The 18,725-nt window shown below is 38.0% G+C and overlaps 1 protein-coding gene and 1 non-coding gene across 3 annotated transcripts in view; both read right to left on the bottom strand.

Annotated features, from left to right (window-relative positions):
* Nucleotides 1–18,725, bottom strand: part of ndnl2 (necdin-like 2) — a 93,492-nt gene that overhangs the window by 23,600 nt on the left and 51,167 nt on the right. The gene's annotated exons all lie outside the window — the stretch shown is intronic.
* LOC114661448 (small nucleolar RNA SNORA11) lies at nt 13,638–13,769 on the bottom strand. Its single transcript, XR_003717835.1, has one exon. It is a non-coding gene; the product is annotated as a small nucleolar RNA SNORA11 (small nucleolar RNA).

Below are 18,725 nucleotides of genomic sequence, written 5' to 3'. Positions count from 1 at the left end.
ACCATGGTCCTCAGCCGAAAAAGGGTGGAATGGCCTCTCAGGGTTGGGAGCGAGATCCTGCCACAAGTGGAGGAGTTCAAGTATCTCGGGATCTTGTTCACGAGCGAGGGAAGAATGGAGCGTGAGATCGACAGGCGGATCGGTGCGGCATCCGCAGTGATGCGGGCTCTGCATCGGTCTGTCGTGGTGAAAAAGGAGCTGAGCCGCAAGGCAAAGCTCTCAATTTACGAGTCGATCTATGTTCCTACCCTCACCTATGGTCATGAGCTATGGGTAGTGACTGAAAGAACGAGATCGCGAATACAAGCGGCTGAAATGAGTTTCCTCCGCAGGGTGTCTGGGCTTTCCCTTAAAGATAGGGTGAGAAGCTCAGTCATCCGGGATGGACTCAGAGTAGAGCCGCTGCTCCTCCGCATCGAGAGGAGTCAGATCAGGTGGCTCGGGCATCTGATCAGGATGCCTCCTGGACGCCTCCCTGGTGAGTTGTTCCGGGCACATCTAACCGGGAGGAGGCCACGGGGAAGATCCAGGGCACACTGCAGGAACTATGTCTCTCGTCTGGCCTGGGAACGCCTTGGGATTCTCCTGGAAGAGCTAGAAGAAGTGGCCGGGGAGAGGGAAGTCTGGGTATCTCTGCTCAAGCTGCTGCCCCCGCGACCCAATCTCAGATAAGCGGAAGAGGATGAATGGCTGGCTTAAACACAGGAAATCTTTTAAAGGTAAGGATTCTCTTTTTACTTTTCGGTATCATTCAGTCATCAATCAATCTAGAAAGGCGTGATTGTTTGATTCAGGTAAACACTTTAAATTATGTATAACTTTTTACATTAGCATTTCTATTGCAATATGTTTAGGTGAATGTTTTAGTAGTTTTTAAAGTATACTTACTACATTGGTAACAATTAAATGACCTGTTATTTGAAATTATGAATCTGGTCTTCACAAGTGACTACATTGTGGTAATTGGACTATTTTTGTCTTTCAGGTACTCACTTAAAGTACAATTCCTGTAGATGTACAGATTGAATTGAAATGGGTCTTACAGCAATGTATTAGTAAATAAAAATGTACGCTTTTTTCACTTCAGAGCACTTAGTCATTTTGAATTATTTGTGTACTTTCTAAAAAGTTTTCCAACTAGACACGGCGTTCCCTTGAAGATGAACTGCTATGGTTGTACACTGGAGTTTCTAAATTCTTTTTTACTCTACCTCATAAATACAGGGAGTACAGTAGAGGCAAAAAGCCAGAGAAATCAACAGAGCTAATCATTCCTATGACAAGCTTTGGTCATATTGGTGGGTTTATTTCATAGCAAATTTGACTATACTTTGAGTAAAAGTGGAGTTAATGTGTTGATATTCCTAATAAAATACTTCACACTCTGTATTGTTTTCTTTTTCATTGATCAAAAACATCCTGACTGCTTGTGACCGACTTGTTGGGAAGGAACTCAGGTCAAGAATTCTGGATATGGACGAGGATGAAGGAACACACACAATTGGAAAATTAGACCAAAGTGGAGATGATGAAGATACTGAAGAAGTAATGTCCTCCTTGTTATTTACTTTTGACTGCATGAAGGATATGCTCTCATATCTTGATGAAATACAGGGTAAATAAAATAAAAAGTTCCCATCAGTTGCTGCTGTTCTACCAGTTAGGTTGTTATGTTTTGTTTTAATTTTGTCAACCTTCAAAATTTCCACTGTAAAGAAAGGAGGGGATGGACTGGCTTTCTGATCTGGTTCAGTAGTTCCTTGTCTACTCAAAAGACCCATATAGTGGATGAAGGACATGGAAGGGTGTCCTGACTGGGATTGTGTGCTTTATTAATTTAAAATATATTCATATTTAACTTGAAACTTATACGTGTGGTTGTGTCCAGGGTTTGGGTGCTAAAATGCCCCCCACAGGTTATACTCCGTTATGTAGTAGTTATAACAATGAGCTTTGTGTTTTGATACATCACTTTAACTTTCAAAACCTAGACTGTTGGCTTGCAAGTTCAAGATTGGAGTCTAATTAAAAGCAAAAAATTACTTGGGATAATTTTTCCAACTAATGGGCCTGGGCCTGAATATGAGAACCACTGTATGAAACAATGCCATGTTACAAATCGGGATTATTAATATATAGTATGTGTGTGTATGTATGTATGTGTATATATATATATATATATATTATACACACACACACACATATATATATTACACATACACACACACACAGTATGAGAGATATATGTGTGTTTCATGATTTACATCTCTTATGTTTAAAATGTGCTTATCCGTTTATTCATCCATTTCATGTCCATAACAGTCTGTGTGTTGTATGTGATAACTCATTTTAGAACTAACTACACTCACTCGGACTTCTTACTAAATTTTAACTTAGTACACAACTTTGCTCCCCTTCACTATCTCCATGATGCATAATGGTACAGCAGTTGTCTTGTACTCCATATCATCTTGGCACATCTGGATAATGTAAAAACTGCTCTTACAGAGATATGTTTATAGATAATAGCTTAGCATTCAACACTATTGTGCCAACAAAACTGGATTTTGGACTTCATAGCGAGCAGACCTGAGCGTTGCAGATTGTCAGCATCATATCCTCTATGCTCACTCTCAACCCCGGTACATTATGGGGCAGTATGCTAATCCCCCAGTATGAATGTGTATGTCCGGATACCACGCCAGCTCCATCATTAAAAAAGCTGCTGACATCACCATCAGATGCCTGATCACTACCAATGATTAAATGGCTTGCAGACAAGAGGTCTATCTGCTGACTCAGTGGTCACAGGACAATCTGACCTTTCATGCCCAAAAATTAAGGAGCAGGTCATAGACTTCAGTGAATGGATTAAGCTGTGGTTTGTTTTTGTGGGGTGCTGTGGAAATGGTGAGCTTGTTTAAATTTCATACAGTAACAATCACTGATGAATTGAGGACAGAACAGCACGTTTTGTTTATTGCCAAGTTCACCAATGCCTTCCTGGCATGTCTCACAGGTGCTGTCTGGAGTCCATCTTCACTGGCGGCATCACATCCTGGTAGGGCACACACGCTTGGAAAGCCACAAACTAATACTGGCACCCAGCTGCCTTCTATCCAGGGTATCTAAAAGACATTCTACTAAGATTATTACACACTCGGCCATCCTGCACAAGTGTTTTTCTTAATCCTCCCTTCTGGTAAACAGTAAAGAACCAATGGCGCTAAGTATGGCTTCAAAGAAAGTGTTTTAGTTAGAGTTACAGAACAGCCAATCATAGTAAGAAACATTGTAAGAAAAAGACTGGGTATAAATATTTGAACTATACCTGAATATATATCTATACTGTAAATTGTATTCTATATATTTGTTGTGTTTTATTATATTATCATTGTTCTGGAGAGGCATGTACAGTAAGTAACAATATCATTGTACTGTATACACAAGACAATAAATACTGTATGTTTAATGATGAGATCACCTGGGGATAATTCCCTGCTGAAAGCACACTAACTGACTCACTACTTATTATTAGTAGTAGTAGTTGTAACAGTTTTTGATATTTATCAAAATTTTAAAAAGACGACGACTCAAAGACAGTTTAAGTCTATGTTGGTAAAAGTTGGGTCTTTGCAATCAACTTAAATGTTACACGAAAAAGGTTTAATAACAATCACGATTGTCTCAAACTGAAAAGTTGTTAAAAAATGTAAAATTATGTAAAATCTACTCGCTGTCACATGCCTTTCAATTGATATGTACATGACATACTGTATTTCACACATGCAGCTTTTAGTAACGAAATCGTTGATGGATCAAATCAATAAATAAATGACGGTTTCCTAAAAGGTTTCCTTGTCAGTTTTAAAACCAATTTTATATGTAGCGCTGTTTTTGCAAACCTTCTAAAAATAATTAAGCTAATTATTGTTTCACGTGTATAATTTGCAAGTGGGAATATGAAATACATTTATAGATTGAAAATATATAGGTATGAGTTTTATGAGGTACACTCCGTTTGAAATACTGGATAGTAACAAGATTTGTTACTTTTACTATATTGTAACACATCAGGAGAAAACGTAATGAACAACCATTCAAAATAGTAAAAAAAAAACAAAAAAAACTATACTTTATATCGGCAAAGTGTTAGAATCGTGAAAGAGCTTAGAATGATTGGATAGCATAAGTATGAGACTAGAAGTCATTTATGTTTGACCAGATAGAAAACTGTTGTAATTTGTACAACTACAGCATACTGTGCAACGAGCGCATCAACACTGTCTCGCAGAGGGCATGATTCGAGTGACGCTGGGAAAGGGCGTTACGATAATTGCGTCATTACATGGGTGTGTGGTGTGTTGTGCTCTGAAGGGCGTTCTGTGACTGAAGCTATGGGCGTTCCATGATATGGAGGGTGTTCCATGTCTAACGTCAGAGGTATTGTAGTCTGCAGCTTCACTCTGTTGGAATGAAGCTAAAACACAAACTAAATTCACTCGGAATAAAATGAAGGATATTAGGAATGGACTGGGTATAATTATGGGGCTCAAGCAATCCAAGGCTCATGCGCTAGAAGGGGATGTGGACAAAGCCAACACCGTGAACCAATTTTTTAAACAGACTTTCCCTGCGACTGCCACCTTGTCCAATGACCAGTCTCCCGTCACCCTCCCTACTACATCAACAATTCCTACCACGTCAACTGGAAGGCCCAGTGACAAGTCCACCTCTGACCGTCAGTGTGGACTATTCACACATTAAGACCAAGTAAGGAAACAACTGAGGAAACTAAACACAGGAAAAGCCATGGGACTAGATGGAGTGGGTCCAAATCCTTCAGGCCTGTGTTGACAAACTCTGTGGTGTCCTCTGTCACCTATTCAGTCTGTCCATAAGGCTTCAGAAAATGCCACTGCTGTTCAAAATATTCAATGAAATACTGCTCCTGTTGCAAAGAAGGCAGGTGCCTCTTCAATTAATGACTCACATCTCCCATTATGAAAACCTTTGAGAAACTGGACTTGGGACCTTTTGAGTCCTCTTCTGATAAACCACCTGGACCCAATGCAGTTTGTCTATCCGACAAACATTGGAGTGGAGGATTCAATTATTGATCTGCTCCACAAGATTTATTCTCGCGCCGTCAAACCTGGCAGCACTGTGAGGATTAGTTTTTTGGATTTCTCCAGTTCCTTCAATACCATTCAGCCATTCCTGTTAAGGAATAAACTCAGAGATAAGCCAGAACTTTTCTTTCTTTTCATGTTCATGCTTTATAGTCATTCTAGAGTGTGTATGTGTTTATTTACACACCCATTTATGTACTTATTTAAAAAGCTTCTGTAAACAGTCAAAATTTCCCACTGGTGACAAATAAAGTTCTATCTAAAGCTGCAGAGAAGAATTAGAGACTGGTTTTTGTGTTATATTACACAAAAATGATCTTTTTTGCCAAAATATACATTCACCTAAACAGGATACACCTTCCAGTTTTAAATGAATCACTACTTTTATTGGCTAAAACAACAACTATAAACAATAAATCATTAGGCTACTAAAATTTAATGTTCTTCATTTTAAAGGCTGGAATGCATTTAAAATACTGAAAAATTATAAAGTAAATTTAATACTGTTACAGCAATGTCAGTTGTATGGAATTAATTTGAAGAACTTCATAGAAATATCAATACAAACATAACATTGGGGCCCCACTGCTCTGCAAATGATAATGAGCAGAACATCTCCTAAATAGCAGAATTATGGGAATCCTGTAGTAAAATGTAGTACACATTTAAAGAAGTTAGTGAAGGAGCATCAAATCTTAATTTAAAAAAAAAAGCACCTATAGCTATTGCAAGGCAGATTACACACATCCCAACTAGTGTCAAACGTACAGTTGTGCTTGAAAGTTTGTGAACCCTTTTCTATATTTCTGCATAAATATGACCTAAAACATTATCAGATTTTCACTCAAGTCCTAAAAGTAGATAAAGAGAAACCAGTTAAAGAAATGAGACAAAAATATTGTACTTGGTCATTTATTTATTGAGGAAAAGGATTGAATATTACATATTTGTGAGTGGCAAAAGTATGTGAACCTCTAGGATTAGCAGTTAGTTTGAAGGTGAAATTAGAGTCAGGTGTTTTCAATCAATGGGTTGACAATCAGGTGTGAGTGGTCACCCTGCATTATTTAAAGAACAGGGATGTATCAAAGTCTGCTTTTCACAACACATGTTTGTGGAAGTGTATCATGGCACGAACAAAGGAGATTTCCGAGGGCCTCAGAAAAAGAGTTGTTGATGCTCATCAGGCTGGAAAAGGTTACAAAACCATCTCTAAAGAGTCTGGACTCCACCAATCCACAGTCAGACAGATTGTGTACAAATAGAGGAAATTCAAGACCATTGTTACCCTCCCCAGGAGTGGTCGACCAACAAAGATCACTCCAAGAGCAAGGTGTGTAATAGTCGGCGAGGTCACAAAGGACCCCAGGGTAACTTCTAAGCAATTGAAGGCCTCTTTCACATTGGCTAATGTTGATGTTCATGAGTCCACCATCAGGAGAACACTGAACAACAATGGTGTGCATGGCAGGGTTGCAAGGAGAAAGCTACTGCTTTCCAAAAAAAACATTGCTGCTCGTCTGCAGTTTGCTAAAGATCACGTGGACAAACCAGAAGGCTATTGGAAGAATGTTTTGTGGATGGATGAGACCAAAATAGAACTTTTTGGTTTAAATGAAAAAAGTGTTATGTTTGGAGAAAGGAAAACAATGTATTCCAGCATAAGAACCTTATCCCATCTGTGAAACATGGTTGTGGTAGTATCATGGTTTGGGCCTGTTTTGCTGCATCTGGGCCAGGATGGCTTGCCTCCATTGATGGAACAATGAATTCTGAATTATATCAGAGAATTCTAAAGGAAAATGTCAGGACATCTGTCCATGAACTGAAGAGAACTCAAGAGAAGGTGGGTCATGCAGCAAGACAACGACCCTAAGCACACAAGTCGTTCTACCAAAGAATGGTTAAAGAAGAATCTATATAATAAAAGCTCAGCGCGGCGTCCGTGTCCGGGTTCCTTTTGGCTGTATAGCCACCTCCGTAGAAAAGCCCCAGTCCTTCCCCGCTCAGAATTCCTGTTTACCCCCCTCCGTTCTTTCCCCTTTGTGCACGTGAGTATTTCGAGCCCCGCGTCTGAGTCAGATGGTTCCCCTGGTCACCAATTCGTGCGTTTCAAGCCGCAATTTTCTATTTTCTCCCTTCTGGCCCACTATGCCTTTCCGTCTTCAGATACCCATGTGCACTTGTACGGAGGAGACCTTACGGAACAATGCCGAAACGAAAGGCAACTGAACCTGCTGCTGCGAGAGGGGACACATTACAGCGTCATCACGAAGCAAAGAGGCAAAGGCGTGCCAGTCGCTCGCAAGAAACGGACAGTCAGCATTCACACAGATTAGCTCAATGACGCGTCTCTGCCGCACAATGAAAGGCATCTGAAACCCCTTCTGATTAGTCTGCATCCCACACTTCGTGAATCATGGGTTTTGTTTTGAAATTTTGTTTCCCATGCAAAAATCAAATGCGGTGCGATGAAGGACCCAGTTCACAACTGGCAGCCGCATTTAAACAGGGAGTCCTTCAACTGTGGTCATCCAACGCGCAGCGCGCGCCAGGTCACTAGTAAAGTTAATATTTTGGAATGGCCAAGTCCTGACCTTAATCCAATCGAAATGTTGTGGAAGGACCTGAAGCGAGCAGTTAACGTGAGGAAACCCACCAACATCCCAGAATTGAAGCTGTTCTGTACAGAGGAATGGGCTAAAATTCCTCCAAGCTGGTGTGCAGGACTGATCAACAGTTACCGGAAATGTTTAGTTGCAGTTATTGCTGCAAAGGGGGGGTCACACCAGATACTGAAAGCAAAGGTTCACATACTTTTGCCACTCACAAATATGTAATATTCGATCATTTTCCTTAATAAATAATTGACCAAGTATAATATTTCTGTCTCATTTGTTTAACTGGTTACTCTTTATCTACTTTTAGGACTTGAGTGAAAATTTGATGTTTTAGGTCATATTTATGCAGAAATACAGAAAATTCTAAAGGGTTCACAAACTTTCAAGCACAACTGTAAATGAGGCCAAAGGGCAAAAATGCCCCAAAATTATATGTAACATTTGAAACCTGTAACGTATGAATGCGTGTGAAACCACAGGAATTAATATGGAGTTCCCTCTCCCTTTGCAGCTCCACTCTTTAGAGAAGGTTTTTGCATAAGATTCTGCACAAGTATATATATTGTAAATATGCAGTCATTTACCAAAAGAGTATCTGTGAGGTCAGGTACTGATGTTGGATGAGATGTGGTTAGGAAATGGGATCCAATTTACCCCAAAAGTGTTCAGTAGGGTTGAAGTCTGGGGTCTGTGCAGGCTCCACACCAAACTTGTCAAACCAGGTTTTTATGGACCTGGCTTTGTACACTGGGACGCATTGATACTGGAAAAAGGTCCTTTCCTAAACGGTTCCAAAGTTGGATGCACACAATGTCTAAAATGTCTTTGCATCTTATAACATTAACAGTATCATTCATTGGAACCAGGGTTCCTAGCTCACACCCCAAAAACCCCAGACCATTGTTCTTTGTCTACCAAACTTCACAGTAAGCACTCTGCAATCTAGAAAATAGCTTTCTCCTGGCATCTGCCCAACCCATATTTGTCAGACTACCAGAAAATGAAGCATGATTCAGCGCTCCAGAGGCCAATGGTAGCATGCTTTATGCCACTGAAGCTGATGCTAAGCAACTGTTGCTCCTAGATGCTTGCATTTCACAATACTACAGGTGCTGGTCATAAAATTAGAATATCATGACAAAGTTGTTTTATTTCAGTAATTCCACTCAAAAAGTGAAACTTGTATATTAGATTCATTAATTACACACAGACTGATGTATTTCAAATGTTTATTTCTTTAAATATTGATGATTATAACTGACAACTAATGAAAGTCCCAAATTCAGTATCTCGGAAAATTAGAATATCATTTAAGACCAATGCAAAAAAAGGATTTTTAGTAATGTTGGCCAACTGAAAGGTATGAACATGAAAAGTATGAGCATGTACAGCACTCAATATTTAGTTGGGGCTCCTTTGGCCTGGATTACTGCAGCAATGCGGCATGGCATGGAGTCGATCAGTCTGTGGCACTGCATAGGTGTTATGAGAGCCCATGTTGCTCTGATAGTGGCCTTCAGCTCTTCTGAATTGTTGGGTCTGACGTACTGCATCTTCCTCTTCACAAATACCCCATAGATTTTCTATGGGGTTAAGGTCAGGCGAGTTTGCTGGCCAAATCAAGAACAGGGATACCATGGTCCTTAAACCAGGTACTGGTAGCTTTTGGCACTGTGTGCAGGTGCCAGGTCCTTTTGGAAAATGAAATCTGCATCTCCATAAAGTTTGTCAGCAGTAGGAAGCATGAAGTGCTCTAAAACTTCTTGGTAGACGGCTGTGTTGACCTTGGACCTCAGAAAACACAATGGACCAACACCAGCAGATGACATGGCACCCCAAACCATCACTGACTGTGGAAACTTTACACTGGACCTCATGCAACGTGGATTCTGTGCCTCTCCTCTCTTCCTCCAGACTCTGGGACCTTGATTTCCAAAGGAAATGCAAAATTTACTTTCATCAGAGAACATAACTTTGGACCACTCAGCAGCAGTCCAGTCCTTTTTGTCTTTAGCCCAGGTGAGACGCTTCTGATGCTGTCTCTTGTTCAAGAGTGGCTTGACACAAGGAATGCGACAGCTGAAACCCATGTCTTGCATACGTCTGTGCGTGGTGGTTCTTGAAGCACTGACTCCAGCTGCAGTCCACTCTTTGTGAATCTCCCCCACATTTTTGAATGGGTTTTGTTTCACAATCCTCTCCAGGGTGCGGTTATCCCTATTGCTTGTACACTTTTTTCTACCACATCTTGTCCTTCCCTTTGCCTCTCTATTAATGTGCTTGGACACAGAGCTCTGTGAACAGCCAGCCTCTTTAGCAATGACCTTTTGTGTCTTGCCCTGCTTGTGCAAGGTGTCAATGGTCGTCTTTTGGACAACTGTCAAGGCAGCAGTTTTCCCCATGATTGTGTAGCCTACAGAACTAGACTGAGAGACCATTTGAAGGCTTTTGCAGGTGTTTTGAGTTAATTAGCTGATTAGAGTGTGGCACCAGGTGTCTTCAATATTGAACCTTTTCACAATATTCTAATTTTCCGAGATACTGAATTTGGGACTTTGATTAGTTGTCAGTTATAATCATCAACATTAAAAGAAATAAACATTTGAAATACATCAGTCTGTGTGTAATGAATGAATCTAATATTCAAGTTTCACTTTTTGAATGGAATTACTGAAATAAATCAACTTTGTCATATTATAATTTTATGACCAGCACCTGTACAGTTGACTGGAGAAGATCAAGCAGAATGGAAATTTCATGTACTTACTTGTGACAAAGGTGGCATCCTATGACAGTGCCACATTTAAAGTCGCTGAGCTTTTCAGTACAACCCTTTCTACTGCCAATGTTTGTCTATAGAGACTGCATGGTTATATGTTTGATTTTATGCACCAGTTAACAAGGAAGGCCAGTGAAAACATAAAATGTATGGCTTTCAGACAGCAACTGATCAAGCATCACATTTCCTCATAGAGCAAGAGAAGTTAATCTCCTTAATAATGGATTTTAAATCGGTTAATTTTAGCAGATGACAGACTAGCTAATATTAGCTTAAACACTATGTTAGGAAACCATGCTGGAAACTTACGTCAGTGGTTCTCAGAATGTGATCTATAAGCAGAAGTCAAGTGGATTGCAAGGTGACTTTTAAATCACTCAGATACATCAGTATATATTCATTAACAGCAAGCAGGCTATTGTTCAATAGCCATGCTACTGTAAGATCCAGGAGGAACTGGTCTAAAACTAGCACCACAATGTACATAAAACTTTTTTTCAGATAGTGCTTCTTTCCCTGGGTGAGGGCAGCACACATACTGTATGTTACTAGCAGTATATGCAAATACAGTACCACACCTTATAGCACACCACTGTCACTAAAAGTCTGAACCTCTAATAATTTTACAATGTTAAGTTATTAAAATACATATTAAACTGCAGATTGTAAAATCTAAGCATTTTCTAATTAGCACAAACAAAGAAATATGTTAAATATACCACCTCAAACAGCATTTCTGCCCTACTGATGAGTAAGACCAATGTAGATCGGGTTTTTTTCTATAATTTGCTTGAACATTTCGGTTGATTTTGCGACTTCCCTCATTGAGATATGCATCATAGTTCGCTTGTGGTACCGATTTATTTGCACCGGTGTAACCAAAGAAATCTCTCTGCCTTTGAAATGCAAATCCATAATTTCAAACTTTAAATGGATTAGAATTTTAGTATTTTTTAAAAAGTTATTTTTAATAAAACAAATGTGGTATTTATAATGTGAAATTACTAACAAGTGACTACTGGATGGAGGTAGTCAGCTATATCTTAAATGTTGGCTCTAGGTATGGAAAAATTAGGCACCACAAACATACATGAAACAGGTTTTCTTTTGATTCGGTAAATATTAGTTACTGTTTATATTTTACCCATGTTTAACAAAAACGAAACAATCTATACACTTCTTAATTAGTATTTATTCTGCTATTAATAAAACTAAATAAGCCACTCACTATTTTGATAAAAATGTTATTTTTACAAAAAGCCCCTTTTCACCCATGCACTTAACATGACATCAGAGAACAAAGTTTGGAGCCAGTAAATAATAAACTGAATTCTACCATGTCCCCTTTACTTTGACCACTAAGAATATTGCAAACACCACAAAGTTTCAACATGGTGCTTGTAGATATAACTTGCAATTTTATATTGTTAACATTAAAGATTCACCGAAAATGTTTGTGAAAGAGGCAGATCCCCATGGCACATGCACATTTTATAATCACCCAGTGGCCATTCAGAAAAATGTCCGTAATAATTGCCTGTAGAATTACATGAAGTAATAAAACTACAAAGAAAATGATCAAAATATAAGGTAATACCTTTATTGTACACTTTGGTTTATCATAAAAACTATACCCAAATTTTGGGAAAAGCCCACAATGATATTTACAAAAAATTAGCACTTCACAAATTCAGAACGGTTAAACTTAAATTGGTATTTTCTGATATATGGTATAATTTAAGGGGGGGAAGGGGAGAAGCAAAATATGAACTCAGACTACAAAGGGCAAAAGAGGTACAGCGCCTTAGTATTTGCCCCCTCTCTAATATCATCCATTTATACATCTTTTACACAATGAATGACCTCAGATTCTTGGACAAAATGCAATATTAGAGAAAGCAAAGCTTTCAGACACACTGGTAGATATGCAAGAGTGGACTGTTTGTTTCTGGTAGTGATACAACACCTCCATTTGGATCATGAAAGGACTTTTTGACTAGACCACTTCAAAACTTATTTTTGTAGCCTCTGCGCTATTCAGACCTATAAACTTGCTTTGGTGTTTTGGGCCAAAGACCTGCTTCATAACTATTAAAGCTTGGTCAGATGAGCTTAAGAATGTTCTGCCATTATTGAAGGAACTATTACGTCCAAATTTTCTTAGATCTTCAATGTCTTGAAAAAGCAATGCATCTCCACAGCATCAAATTACCACCCACATGTTGTATTGTGGGTATGATGTTCCTACTGCTGAACATTTCTACTGTACCTTGCTACTTTCCCATTTTATTGTCCCTCTCATTGCTGACCTTAGCCGAGACTAGAAAGTCCTGTAGTTCTTTGGATGATGTTTTGGGAATCTTTATGATTTCTTGAATGGGTTGGATATGTTCCCTTGGGGTAATTTTGGATGGCTATCATTTCCTGGGAAGATTCACATCTGTTCCAAAAGTACCCTACTTGGAGATAATGGATTTTAATGGGTGCTGTGGAGTCCAAGAACCCTAGAATCAAATGTGTAACCCTTTCCTAAATGTTAAGTTCCAACTGCCATTTGCAGTATCTCTTCTGGAATTTCCTTTGATTAAAGCATATGTTCTTCTTGAAATCTTGTACTACTACTTCACTCATATGGAAAGTGTCAATGTATGGTAAGTTTTAGAGTCAAAAGGGGACAGTCATCTATCTGTGTTTAGTCAGTTGGGCCTAATTTTTTAAAACTTTGTTCAATTGTTTGAGTGAATAACTAACTTTTTTTTTTTTTTTTTTTATATATAAACACAAATATAGGTACTGGATATCTTTATTTAAACATATTAAGTAACAGTTTAGAAATGGTATTAAAATGTTTTATCTGGTGCTCTTAATTATTACATTTCATTTAAAGATCTTAAGCCAATAATTATGGATAAAAAGGACATTAGGAAGGAGGCAAATCATTTTTCAATTATTTCAGAAAGGTGATATGCATGGCTGATCAGCAAATAAAGTCTAGCTCAGTGTACAAAAATCTTGAGACATAAATGTGAGGTAATGTTTATTGAACAAACTTCAACACTATCAAATATAAATATAGTGAAAACATAAGCTGTCAACTGCTGAAAAATGTTTTATCACATGGGTAAACATAATGAGAAAAGCTATACTCATTTATAACAACCCATTGACAAAGTTACTTTATGGTGTGGTATAAACAGGAACCCATGGTCTGTAAGATACCTGCTCTGAACACACCAATGAAAAAAAGAAGGTTTCAAATTAAACATAATACACATTCTTTGTAAGCTAGACAACTACAGAAGAGTAATTTCATGTCAAATTATCATACTTTTGAACCTCATTGTCACAGATTTTAATAAAACTTGGCATGCTGATTTGGTCATATGAGTGACCCATGCAACTGGAATTGCTTGTGTCTTGGATCAATATTATGGGAGATTTAAGCTAACAAAGTTTGAATTTATGGGAGTGGGAGGTGGAGGTGGAATTATGACTGACTGGCTACATCTCCCCCTAAATATAAGTTGCACAGAAATAGTTCTTATAGTGTTTTAAAGCACTTTTCCAGCTGTATATTTTGCATAAATACTATGCTATCCCCAAAATGAAAAATTACCATGTTACCTATATTTTGAAAGTATTTCTGAGAAGAACAGCATTTGCTAAAACCACCACCACAACAAACCTAAACGTATTTGGACATGATTAAAATGTTTTGAGTAAACAGGCCTTAAACGTCCAGAAATGATGCAATCTCCCCAATTCTCAAAATGTTGTTTTAATTTCTTAATTTTCTCCAAGTTCTTCATATCCTGTAATTAACTAGGTAGTGTACATAGAGTTGCTATGGAGGGGAAAAAACTTCTTCTACAGAACACTCATTTTGTGGAGAGTAAATATTAAACAAATGTTGAGACATATGCTTCTTAAGGAAGGGAAATTAAGCTTGCAAAAGAAAAGAAAGATAACTGTTGAAGTAGCATTTTGAAAAGATGGCCATGGCACATGTCAAGTTCCAAATACCAAACACACTGTATTGGCATCCATTTGTCTACAATGCAAACAGAATAATGGAGAAAACAATTAGCATACTTATTGGAGGGCAATGTTAAGAAAGGCTATCAACAATTTGGAACTGCTCACTGTCAGACTGTTAGCAACGCAGATAGCAGCAACTCTGCTTCCAAAAATATATTTGCTTAAAATGTAACATTCACTGTACTATCTGCCTGCAGGTTAGCAAGTATCACTATTGCTAAAAACGCTTTCTTCCAATTTGGAATTTTGGCTTTTATGTAAGTAGCATATAAATGTTAATGTTTTGGGCACATGCACCGTCCAGATCTAAACACTAAAGTGGAAAGTCGCTTGCGTACTGAAGAGTCTATAGCTGCAGGTGGAAGCTGCCGTCGCTGTACTTTGTATAAAAGAGCCATATTGAATGTTATTTACCTATTTACCTTGATTTATCAACTTATCTTTCGAACAGCGTAAAGTCACAAGTGCACTGCAGAGCTTCCCGTGTACATATACAAAGTACAGTGATGGCAAAAGTGCAATGTGCATTCTTTCTCCGATGCAGAACCCTCGTCATCATCTGAGTTCACCTCTGTTATATGATGCCTTTATGTGAAAACAGCAGTGTCAGATCGGGGAAAGAGTGAACGCGAATGAGAGAATAAAACTATTTAAAAAAAAAAAAAAAAAAAAAAAGCTAACCTTTACAAGTTATGTGTTTTGGCCACTTAAACTTACCGATAGCAATGTACAATGCGTCTGAAACAGCTCAGTCTTGTCTATTTGTTCAGCTCTAATACTCTGATCATGTTCATTTCACTCTAAGTAGCCACACAAATATGACACGATTATTTTAAGCCCAAAAGACAAGGGAACCTATTTTAGCTATGGTGCAGTTATTTTCCCACTGTGATCAAACTGAAGTCTGAAGGCATCTGTTTTTTAGGGTCCAGTAGTAGTCAGTTAAGTGAATAGTGAGACTTACTGTGCATACAGTATGGCTATGGAAACTGGCTTGAAGATTAAGATGGCCGTTGGGAAATTGAAGACAGTATTACTTAACTCATTCATAATCCTTTCACAACATTCGGTATAGAACTCTGGTATACATGTTTAACTAAAATATGTACAAGCTCAGTATCTCATATCTTGGTTCAAATCAACTTGTTGAAGCGTTTTTCGAAGGTCTGAAATGGGTGCCATTTCCTTCACTTTTTAATAGGCAACTGGATGATATATTACTCCAATTTTTGTTGTTTTTGTAGTTCAGAGAATCTGCAGGAAATGATGCTTTAATCAATAGCTATTTGTAGGTTGTGTTGCTTCATGGTTTTGAGCCAAACTAAATGCTGCACAAGCTAATTGTCATGTGCTTAGCAGCTTCTTGATATTCATGCATATCAACGGTTATGAGGAGTTTAAAAAGCTTGGTGGTGGTTCCACTTTTAGCCACCACTGAACAACATAATTTGAAAAGCATTATCTACTCTCTATATAGAAAATCCTAAGCCTAAAATTGCAACGATTTTATGTGATTTTTTTATGTGACGGTTTAATTCTGGCTTATTTTAAAACCTACATATATATGTTTGGTATCATTCTTTTCAGAATTTACCGAAATTTAATGTGATATTGTTAGATTTTCAGATTCTTATTCCGTTTTTAAATTATAAACTAAAATATCAAGAAAGTCATGGTTTAATATCAAGGAAGTTGTGGTTTTTATTTTTGATTAAGTAAACTTTCTTTCATAGGAACAAACTATTTAATAAAAATGATCTATTAATAACACCAATATTTGTATTTAGGTGATTTAGTTAGCTGAAGGTCGAGTTACGATGACCCACTGCATACCACTTTAGTTTTCACGAGTCATTAAAAAAAAAAAAAAAAAAGTTTTTTTTATCTATAAGAATGTCATTTAAAATGAATGGACCGTTAATTTAGTCTCTTACAAATACATAGTGGACCTCAGTTTAATGGGAAAACTCCAATCAGTAAGAGAGTAAATATTTTATTCTCATTTCATGATTTTTTTACTTCGTTAAATTATTTTTCTTTTACATATTTATAGAATTTCCTGATTTTTGACTCAAATAATAATTTTTCTTTTGTACATTTACAGATTTTACTAATATTCTGGCCGCAACTGAGAGTTGGGCGCCAAAGGCGCCAGGGGGCTTGCCCCCCTAGTTTTTTGAATAAATTCTAAAACCCTGAAACCAAAACAGTTACAAATAATTGAGGACCCCCCTTTTTTAAACCAATTATGTGTCATTAGTCTGAATATAGTTTGTTTCAACTTCCTTTGTCATCCTCAGTTTGTTTTACTTTAAAACTGGTTTCTAAAATTACATTTATTCGCTATTCAATCCAACTACTTTCTTCAGTGTTTTCTTCACTACAGGAGCTAAGGCTAGCAAGTGCAGTTAGGAGTGCATGAGATTGGTGCACAACCAAATTAAAGTACAGTTATAGCTTCAGTGTAAACGTGCCTTGTTATGCCACTGCACGCACAGATTTTCACTCTACTCTGGTATCGTACTCACTCACCTTAGCATTGTAAGTGTTATTCTAAAGTGTAAAAGGACGAAGCTCAGTATAAGAGTAAGACATGAGGTATAAAAGTGAGAATAAGAAGCAGGATATTGTAGAAGTGTAATTTTTATATTCGCATAAAAATAGCTAATTAACATAAAGAGCCATAAAAAGTAATTAAAAGCTTCTAAAACATTAGATTAAGCATAATTAAAATGTTAAGGAAATAAGATAGGTCAAGTAAATAGTTAATAAAGAAATCAGTCATTTTGCATTATTTTTTAAGCTTACAGAATTGCTAGTGTGGGAAAGAACAGATAAAGAAAAAAAAATTGAGAACACCTGTGTCCAAGGATAGGAAGCTAAAAGAATGATACCACAGAGAAAAGATGGCTCTGAAAGGCACGTATGAAGCCAGCTGAAATATTGAATCAGCAAAGATGGAAAGAAGGCATTGCTGCCAAGGTCAGGTGATGTAATGCAAGGAAGATGAAAAAATCTGTTCTAACACAAATATGTTTAGAAAATTAGTAATACTAGCATTTAACCTAAGTACAGAAATTAAATGTAAATCAAGCATGCCAAGCAAATAATTAAATAAAGGCACATGCTATATTTCTTTTAAATCAAAGCTTAAGCTTCAGGCCACCATTATAAAAAAAGTTTGGAAGGCTTAGAAAAGGAAACCCATATATGGAATTGAGGCCTTGGCCAGTTAAAAAAAATAAGAACAAAGTAGAAAAGTAGAAATACCAGGAGGGTGCCAGCTGCAGGAAAGTGAGGAGATAATAAGGGTTCCCATGGGAACTCAAGGGGAGGCCGGACAGGAGTAGAGGGGAGTCAGAGAAGATGAGCAAAAGAGCTCATTTGAGCAAGGTCGGAGAAGATAGGAAATGACATAAGAAAAACCCAAAGAGCTGGAAAACATTCCAAGTGATAAGAAGTTTTACGAGGAGTTTTTAGGAGTTGGTTTCGTCCGTTTATAGGAGATGGACGTCTGAAGCAGAGCTCCGCTAGCAGCTGCTTTATTTTCCCACGTATTTCATATTATTTAGAGGTATCCTGTATTTTACCCGACCAAGGAACTTCCACTACAATATACAAGCATGAGTAACAAGAAGAAAACTCAGAAAGAACCGGAAAAGAAACTTAAAGCTGCATCAAAGTCCGGACAGACTTCCGGCCTGAGTGCAAGTGTAAGGTATGGCATCACGGAGACTGACCTGGAACAGGCAGAAGAGTGCGCAGAATTCCTGATGACCCCGCTCCATTGTATCGTCTCCAGTCGAGAGTGAAAATGGGAGCGAAGGCGCAAGTGATACAGGTCGCGAGGGATCGCCGATTTCTGAGGATCATTCGAGACTAGAAAGGGCTCTGCAGGACGTGCTCTCATCTACTCATCGCGAGCCTGTAACAGGAGCTGCATTTTCACTTGCGGAGCAGGAGCACGAAAGCAGAAGCGAACTGTCCGAACTGAAAGAGATGATCGCTACACAGAAAGAGATGATCGCTACACTGGCCACTGCCATGGTTACGGCCATGAATGAGCTTAAGAAAGATAACACAAATGATCTTAAGAAGGTGGCCATTGAGCTCAAGAAGGATAACAAAGATAAGGAAACGCGTCTATTTAAACGT

Source organism: Erpetoichthys calabaricus, chromosome 11 (assembly GCF_900747795.2).
Source record: "Erpetoichthys calabaricus chromosome 11, fErpCal1.3, whole genome shotgun sequence".
In the NCBI taxonomy this organism is placed as follows: domain Eukaryota; kingdom Metazoa; phylum Chordata; class Cladistia; order Polypteriformes; family Polypteridae; genus Erpetoichthys; species Erpetoichthys calabaricus.
Note: the sequence above shows the minus strand (reverse complement) of the source record. Positions and strands in the feature narration are given on the sequence as shown.